Source organism: Mus musculus, chromosome 16 (genome assembly GCF_000001635.26).
Source record: "Mus musculus strain C57BL/6J chromosome 16, GRCm38.p6 C57BL/6J".
In the NCBI taxonomy this organism is placed as follows: domain Eukaryota; kingdom Metazoa; phylum Chordata; class Mammalia; order Rodentia; family Muridae; genus Mus; species Mus musculus.
The window spans coordinates 15,293,129-15,301,850 of NC_000082.6; the positions used below are offsets into that span (position 1 = coordinate 15,293,129).

General features: G+C 41.4%; 1 annotated feature.

Moving 5' to 3' along the window:
- Positions 1,342–2,918: an enhancer, noted in NCBI's record as "VISTA enhancer mm467". NCBI's record gives its function as "enhancer in: limb[4/10]" and the evidence as "EXISTENCE:transgenic organism evidence [ECO:0001131][PMID:17130149]".

The window sequence follows — 8,722 nt, forward strand, 5'->3', positions numbered from 1 at the left end:
CACTATTATCATCCTCTAGACACAAAGCCCATTCATTCTCTCTCACAATGAAAAGGTCAGCTCAGGAACTTTGGGAAGGTCGTGAAACACTCGCCCCTCTGGAAGGGAGAGGCTAATTAGCATTTCTCAAACTACCTATGGGTGGGGACACATTCACTGGTTGAGTGTTGCTCACCTTTAGACAAGGGAAGTCCTTCTCACCTCATTCCCTAAAGACCAATCAGTTTAAAGGGTTCACTGTTATGCCAATCATATTGTACCTAGTTGCTGATGCTCTGTCCTGCCCCTGGAAACCATATAAAAACTCACCAAACTGGTGCTGGTGGTCACCACCTCTCCTTCGGGTCTGGGACAACCCCAGAACAGTGGAACAATACATTCCTCTTGCTTTTTGCATCAATCCTGGCTCCACATGGTTCACTCAGGGGGTCCCTGGTAAGCTAAGGCTCCCTGGTGTCTTACAATAACATGCACTCTCAACAGTGATACCTTTCATCAAGCAAGCCATAAGGAGACCACAAAGTAGTCTAGAAAAAGCAATACTACTTAATTATAAATATGCAAAGGACAGAGCAGTGAGAGTTCAGAGAAGTAGAGAGAAGTAGGGGATGAGATGACCATCATCAGAGCCATGGCATGAGATATCAGAGTATCCTAGACCCATGTCACAGAGTCTCTTTCTAAGAACAGTAGCAAATATTCTGTCCTGGAAGCCATTGCCAGTATTCATGTATGCATGGGAGTAAAGGGAGCCTCCAAATTAAGTAGTCATTAAGCCAGAGGCTCAGGAAACTAGAAAGACAAGGACCTCTGGTTCTTAGTGATGAGTGTGGAACAGCTTACATGCACATAGACTTTGCTTCCATACTCATCTTGATGGTTTCCTCAGCTCTCTTCACACTGTACCATCTGTGTCCTCACCATCTTCCTATCATGGGTACTGATTGTATTATTTGGAGCCTGAGTAAGTTGAAAGCTTGTCTTCTAAGAATAATTTGGAAAATGGAAGACTCTCCATCACTCAGAGGCAAGCACTTTCTGGGCTGGCCTCCACAGTTAAGCCTTCTAAGGTTTCAATACTTTGGCTGCATAATACAGTCAAACAGAGCCCAATCAACAGGAGGAAGCCAGCTCACCAGGAGGTGAGCAGATTCACTCTACCTGCCAGAAACCTGAGATCAGTAATACAGAATAATCAGAATACCAGAGATCTCTAAAGTATCACATTGTGTAACAAGTGTGGCTGCTGCACTGCTCCTGCCTTCTCATGTCTCCTCTACTGGTCTGCTAACAGCCCTGTAGACCAGACCTCTGTGACTCATGACTCATTTGGTTAAATTTTTTATGCATTTTAGCCAGGTTTCCTTTTCTCAATTACTCAGCTGCTCCCCACTGAGTGAGGTCAGATAAGGAATGCTCCCCATACTTAGCCATCCTGTATGCAATCCCAGCAGCCCTTTCATCATTCCCTAAAGTACTCCTCTCCCACAGAAAACCTCTAGCTGCATTACACTCCTGCTTTTTCTGCCGTTGCTTCTGAACATTTTTTTGTTATGTACATTTTTTGATATACATTCCTTTATTTTTTTATATGTATGATTGTTTTTGCTTTCAAATATACATGTGTACCAGCTATGCTTGGTGACTACTGATGGCATTGGATCCTCTGAAACAAGAATCATAGGTTGCTGTTAGTACTGTGTGGAAGCTGGAAACTGAACCTGAGTCCTCTGCTGCAAGAGCATTAAGTACTCTTAACTCCTGGGCCATCTCTCCACCCATCCCCCCTATTATATTTAGAGTCCTTTGAGATTCTGATGAAAGACATGGAGCAACCACCCAGTAGTGCAGCAATGGCTGAGCTGTGTAGTTACCCTAGATCTCTGGCTAAACACTTTCTTTGTAAATGTTTCCAGAGCTCCTGACACAGTGAGTATCACTGATCATTATTGTAGAGAGTCTCGTAACAGCGCCACACTGTGGATATTACTAGACTCTTGGCAGGAAAGTAGTCAGGATACACCCTCTGGGTGCCTGGCCCTCATTCTCTTAACCTTTCTCCTACCAGGCCTGAAGCTGGGTACAAACATCCAGAAAAAATAAGACACATGGCTTGGGGAGAAGGGAGGGATTAGAAGCTATGTAATTCTATCTAATATTTGAGGCTTGGCAAGGGCGCCTATGGGATTTCATGAAAACCCCCGAAACTTTTTCATTTCAGAGCAATTAAGCAGACCCCAGCGTCCTGGCTCCACTAAGCCGTTCAGCTCTGGTTTTATTGCCCGTTTCCTGCCCTCTTGCCAGCACTAGCTCTCATCTTTGTGCTTGAAATAAAAAACCCACTCTGTTTTGGTGCCACAGAGGCACCCACAAGCAAATGTGGGCTATCTAACAGGCCCAGGCAGGCTGATGGCGCACATGTGGCCCCAGGGTCCCACAGGCACTGCTGTGTGTTATAATCAGAAACATCCAGCAGTAATTTAATAGTTCCCACCAAGCAAAGAGGCAGAGTGGAGCAGTTCCTTCCTCCATATACTTAACCCTTTGAGGAGGAAAGAAGGGTCAAAAGAAGGAGAAATTCATCTTTCTACTTGCTACCCAGGGACTTTTTGCTTCTCTTTTTGTGTATAAAGCTTCACTGGCTCCCAATTGTTGGGAAAGCTATTCTTGCTAGGATACCATCTTCCAGGGCAGTGTCCTACATGCACACAATGTTGTACTTATAAATGATAATGGGTGAGAACTAAGGCCACATCTGTCAGCATGATCTCTGGGTTACAGAGATCATACCTCTGGCCTGGACTACAAGTCTTAGGTTAGAGGAGAGAAGGTCTCTCTCACTGGTCTCATCCTAACCTGAAAATGAGTTTAGGCAAGCAACGAAATTACAAGCATGAGCTCTGGCAAATTTTGTCTTCGAAGATTATTTTAAATAAATTTCCATTTTGCTAGTATTCTTGACTAGAAACTCACCACTTATTTTTCTGTGTTGATTAAGAATGGTAGACAAAGGAGATGGCTCCATCAGTAAAGTGTCTGTTTAAGAAACTGAATATGGATATCCAGACCCCATGTTAAAAACAACAACAAAAAACAAAACAAAACAGAGTGGAGGTACTGAAGCATGTGATTACAACCAATGCTGTGTAAGGAATCAAGACAAGCAAATCCTTGATGCTTATTGGCCAGATGATCTAGCCAAATCCACAACTTCAACATCATCAGGAGACTCTGTCTCAAAAAAAAAAAAAAAAAAAAAAAAAAGAGTATATAGTGATTGAGGAAAGGCATTGACTTTTGGCCTCCATATGTATGTACACACATGTGCAGGGACACACATTCATGTCAACAACTATATACACTATACAAACACACAAAATAAGTTAATCAAAATTCAAAATTTTAAAAATGAATGGTGACAATTAATGGTAAAGTGACTTGTTATCACCACTTATCACCACTTATAGACAAGTAAATGCTGGCCAATATGAACATACATATGTGAACACACAAACACATATGTGCCCACATGTTATACCACTTCACAAATATTAATCTTATGCTACAGTATGATAAAGCTCATGAGGCTTGAAATAAGTTCTTCAAACTTGACTTCACTATTTAAACATTTTGAAAAACATGAAATGTTGAGTCACATCTGTCCCTTCCTCTGACTTGTGGCCATATTGCCTAGCAGGAATGTTTATGTCTGTTGTCTTAGACATTCACAGAGCAGCATCTTTAAACTTTTTATTGGAGCCTTTTTTAGTTAGTGCTTCAAAAAATTTCTACAGTATATTCTGATCATATTTATCCTACCATCACCCCTCCTAGATTCATTCCTGCTTCTTCGAACACCTAACTTTGTGTCCTCTAGAAAAAAAATAATAAAACAAAACCATCAAGTACAGTTTGTACTGCTTATACACTCTTAACTGTGTGGCTTTCCACTGAAGTGTGGTGGATCCACCAGAGGCACACCAGTAAAGAAAATGGCTCTTCCCTGTAGCTGCCTGCGGCCACTGGTTACTGGGTTCCTGACAGTAAAGATGGGGTTTTGGATGGGAAAGGCTGCGAGAGAAATAATGAGCCAAGACAAAGTTTTCTGATCAAGGCCAATGTTTACTTAAGAGTCTGAGCTTATAGAGGGGGAAGCCATCCCCCACCATGTCAGGATCTCATTGCTTTGTGAGGATCAATGTTTTGTCAGGATAGTGTTAGAACAGATTCAGCCTCTCAGCAGGTAGTGGCATCTTGGAGGCAAGCTGCAGATGTGGCAGAACAATAGACCTTATCTAGGTCGGAAGACTCCACCCTAAGTGAGCTAGCTGGCAGTGGCAGAGCAGGTCTGAGCCAACCTGCCTATTTTCTCTCTGTGATGAGATTTTTGTCTAGCTTGAGATGGTGAAGTTCTTGTTATGCTGTCTCAACTGCTGTGAATCCATATATGCGTCTGTCTTGTCCTATTCAGGAAATACTGCACTCTGTACTCTTTCAGTGCCTCTGACTCCTACACTGTTTCTGCTTCTTCTTCTCCAATGATCTCTGAGTCTTGGGAGAAAAGCTTGTGATAGAGATATCCCCTTTAGGGCTCAGCATTATGGTGTGTGTGTGTGCGTGTGTGTGTGTGTGTGTGTCTATCTATCTCCATGTCACTATATCAATTTTTATTTTTATTTATAGCTAGATCACATGGTATATATGTGTCTGTTTTTTCAGGCATTCCCACACTGATTTCCATTCATCTTTTCAAGCCAAGGGGACCTACAGAAGCCAGGGAGTCTCTCAGTGACACACTTTACTTATCTTTAAGAAGAAGACATTAAGTATTTGTCTTATAGAGACTTTATTAATTTAGGAGGAACTAATATTCACATCAGTAGTGTGAATATCAGTTTAAAGAGTTGATAATACTTCACTTTGTGTATTTGTGTACAAGTTAGACTGTGTTGATTGAGGCAAATGCTAAGAAAATTCTCTAAGTGGGTGGGGAGTGGGTCACACAGGGTTCAGTAGAAAAAGATCCTGGGGATAAGGCTGGGGGGAAGGGGACATAGTTGCCTTCCACATGGGTAGAATCCCTTAGAAAGACTCTGCAGGTCACTCAAGGGACACATCTGAGTGTGTCTGTGAGGTTGGGAAGACCCACACTGAATGTAGTAACCCCACTCTGGACTGAAGTATCAGGCTGAATAAAAACGGGAAAGTCAATGTGGCTAGCCTCCTTATTTTCCCACTGTAGTGCCTTTTCTGCCATAATGGATAGATAAGAGACATCATGCTGTGGTTTTCTTCCTGGGTCTGAGATATGTAACATACATTAATTATTTCCAGTATTATTTATTTACTGTAAATTTCATACTTTTTCTAAATACCTGAATAGTATTTCATTGTATAAATGTACATGTCACTAGCTTCAGAAAGAGCCAAAGTATCTTTCCTCCCTCTCCACCTATTTTTTTCTCATTGTCTCTCTTTCTTTCTGTCTTTTCTTTCTATTTCTTTCTTTATGTCTTTCTCCATCTCTGTCTCTCTGTCCCTTCCTCTTTCCCTCTTCCTTTCTTATTCCTTTCCTTCCTTAAATTGCTTTTTTTGGGTATTTTGTCACAGCAACAAGAAAAGTAATTAATGTGGAGAACACAATATAATAGTATATATTTGTGTGTTTATGTATAAATTGTCCAGAGAACAGTTCTAGTTGTTAGCTACATTATGATAATTCATTTCTCACACTGTCAGTCATCCAACAGGTCAAAGTGAATAAATGAGCAGGAGAGTGCTTTTCCAAGAGGGGGGATAGTGCCCTTTCCACACAACCCAGCTTTCCTTATCCTCAAATGCTGGAGATTCTAAATCTGCATGTCCAATCGAAAACATGAATCTTCAAAACCTTGGTTCTAAAAACCACTGGATCTCCCTGCTTCTGGTTGTGTTTAGGTTGTATTTTTCTTCCTTGGTCTGGGTTACCTAACACACACTGATTATTACCAGCCTGAAAACCACTGGATCTCACTGCTATTGCTTCAGCAGTTGTGTAGTAACTACATAGTCCACACATCCCTTTGGGCTCCTTTACCAGAACTGCATCATCCCTCCACTTCCCACACCTACTGGAGGCATAGCTACAAATGGAGCATAGCACAGCATAGTATCCTGACTCCCAAGAGAATAATTGCCCCCAGTGAAGCCCAGGATGCTGAACTGTTTGCAATTCTGAAGCAAAAACAACATGAGAATGTGCCTCACTGGGCCAATCAGAACCTCATTTTGTCTCTAATTTCTTTGATGTCAGAGTGTATGAAAACCAAGACTTAAAATGGTTTTCAGTTTTGTTTATTTGTTTGTTTGTTTGTTTGTTTTTCGAGACAGGGTTTCTCTGTGTAGCCCTAGCTGTCCTGGAACTCACTCTGTTGCCACCCACAACCAACAGCCTAGTTCTAAAGTCAATGACAGTGCTACCGGCATGGTACTGATAAGAGGGAGAAAAGTTGAGGACCTTTATATCTACATCTCTGACTTTCTAGGAAACTGCAAATTTGGCCCTTCCAATAGATCCAGGTGCAGATGTCTGTAGTGACTCTGGCTGGAGGTGTTCGATCTAGTAGGATGTGGACCAGATCTTTTGTAGTCCATAACCCTCCCAACCCCAGCATGCTGACAACAGGCAACTTCCATAAACTTCCATCTGAGAAGCCACCCCTACTCACCTCTGGCCAGCTATCCAATTCTGTATAAAGCATTCATCAGTCATCCTAAATTATGATGCAGGGTATGTCAAGTAACCCCACTTTACTGATATATCATCTTTTTCTATTGAGAATTGCTTTTCATGGCTCCTTCTTATAGGCAGAAGCATTCAGCTGGAGGTGACCTGATTAGTCTAGGACCCAGACAACATACTTCCCAGAGCTAGAAAAGCAGGGCCTACAGCAGTAACTGTAGGTTTCCCTTAGGGAATCCAGCCAGGCTCATCCTTAAAACGCCTCTCCCTGACTTTCTCCTCTCTCAAGTGCTTTCTGCCTCTGAAATCCCTTCTAAATCAAAGCAACAGCTTTATCCTGAAACTCAGCCCTTTTTGAGCCAGTATGGTAATTCTCTCGGCATTTCTATTTTCAGATTTTTATCTCTAGCCATTAAATGGGAGCTTTGTGTCTTCTTAGGGAATGTCTGGTTTGAGAGAAAGACTTTTAAATAAATAGTCTTACACCTAAGATCACATCATGACTCCTATGTGATCTGAAGGAGATGTGGATGCTGTGGTGGTGCTCCTCTGTCTGGTCTCAGCCTGGTCTCAGCCTCGTTGCCAGCCCCTGCATTCTCCCTTTCTGTCAGGGATTCTACAGGTCATGAAAACAAGCAAACAAAAACAAACACTGGGCAAATGCCTAGAGGCCCTGACTTTTATCCCATAACATCAAGCCAAGACAGGCCTTACAGATAATCCAGGCTGAAAGAGAAAGCATGGAAGATAAGAGCAAACAGGAGCTATAGAAGAACTCCTGGAGGGTTGGCTGGTCCCAGCAAGACCTATTCAAACAGCATATGATAAAGGTCCCAGTCTTTGTGTCTAATTGTGAATCAGGTAAAATGGCAAGTAGAAGCCATATACATTCCAGTAAAGTCAAGATGAAACTGGTTTTGATTGCTAGAGACTTAATATAGGATAAAACAGTCAGAAAATGACTTGTCTATGTGAAAGGTATCCAGACTATAGCTATTTTGGTTTTCTGCCGAGTGTTTATGTGTTTATGCCAAATTATCATGCAGCATAAAGATGGCTCTGTACATCCATCATGAGGTATGTGTCAGATTAACTCTTCTGATTACAACAGGAATCCTGGGAATGGATGACCATCTGGTCTTCATAAATGAGTTTCTTACTTATTCAGGCTACATTAGTTAATGCATCTGTTTTAAAATAAAAGTAAAAAAATAAAATACAGGAATAACCACAATGGGCCTGACAGAGGGCTTTTGTAGCCAAGGGATACTGTTTCTCATGCTGGTCAGTACTGAATACAAGGCCACTGTACTGCTCTGCTAACTTCCTTTCCCAATGCCCAGAAGAGTCACTCACTGCAGGTACTTTTCAAGTATGTCATCCTGCAGTCACCACTGAACAATGAAACAATGGTTTCAGAACTCTCTGAAAGGCTCTGCTGTGACACTCCTGAAAACACAGTGATGATAAAGAAACCAGAAAAAAAAAAAAAAAAAAGTGGAATGGCTTTCTATAGTCACCTGAAATGTCACTGTGGCTAGAGCAGTTTGTACAATTTGACCAGTTATTTGTCTCTTTCAGCTTGTATTTTTTTCTTTTTAAGAATATTAAGGTTTTAAATATTTTTGAAGGTTCAGAGTAGGTTTAAAGAAGTTTTATTTGTATTTTTGTTCACTTCTTTGTTTTTTACTTTTAAGACAAGTGCTTGCCATGTGGTATATAGACTGGCTTTGAACTCACTATGTATCAGTGGCTGGCTTCACATTCTGCGTTCGCTTGTCTCTGTCTTCCAAATGCTAGGACTACAACTGTGCACCATCATGCCTGACTAGATTAAAAACTTTCATAAAACGATAGCACTAAGGCCACTACAGAAATTTTATGCTTCCTAGAGCCAAGCAAGTTTGGCTAATATGGGTTTGCAGGTGGCCTAGGCTACTTGGTAAGCTCTTATGTCAAATTACAACACCAAAAACAGAAACAAAAAAAGTCAAACAAACT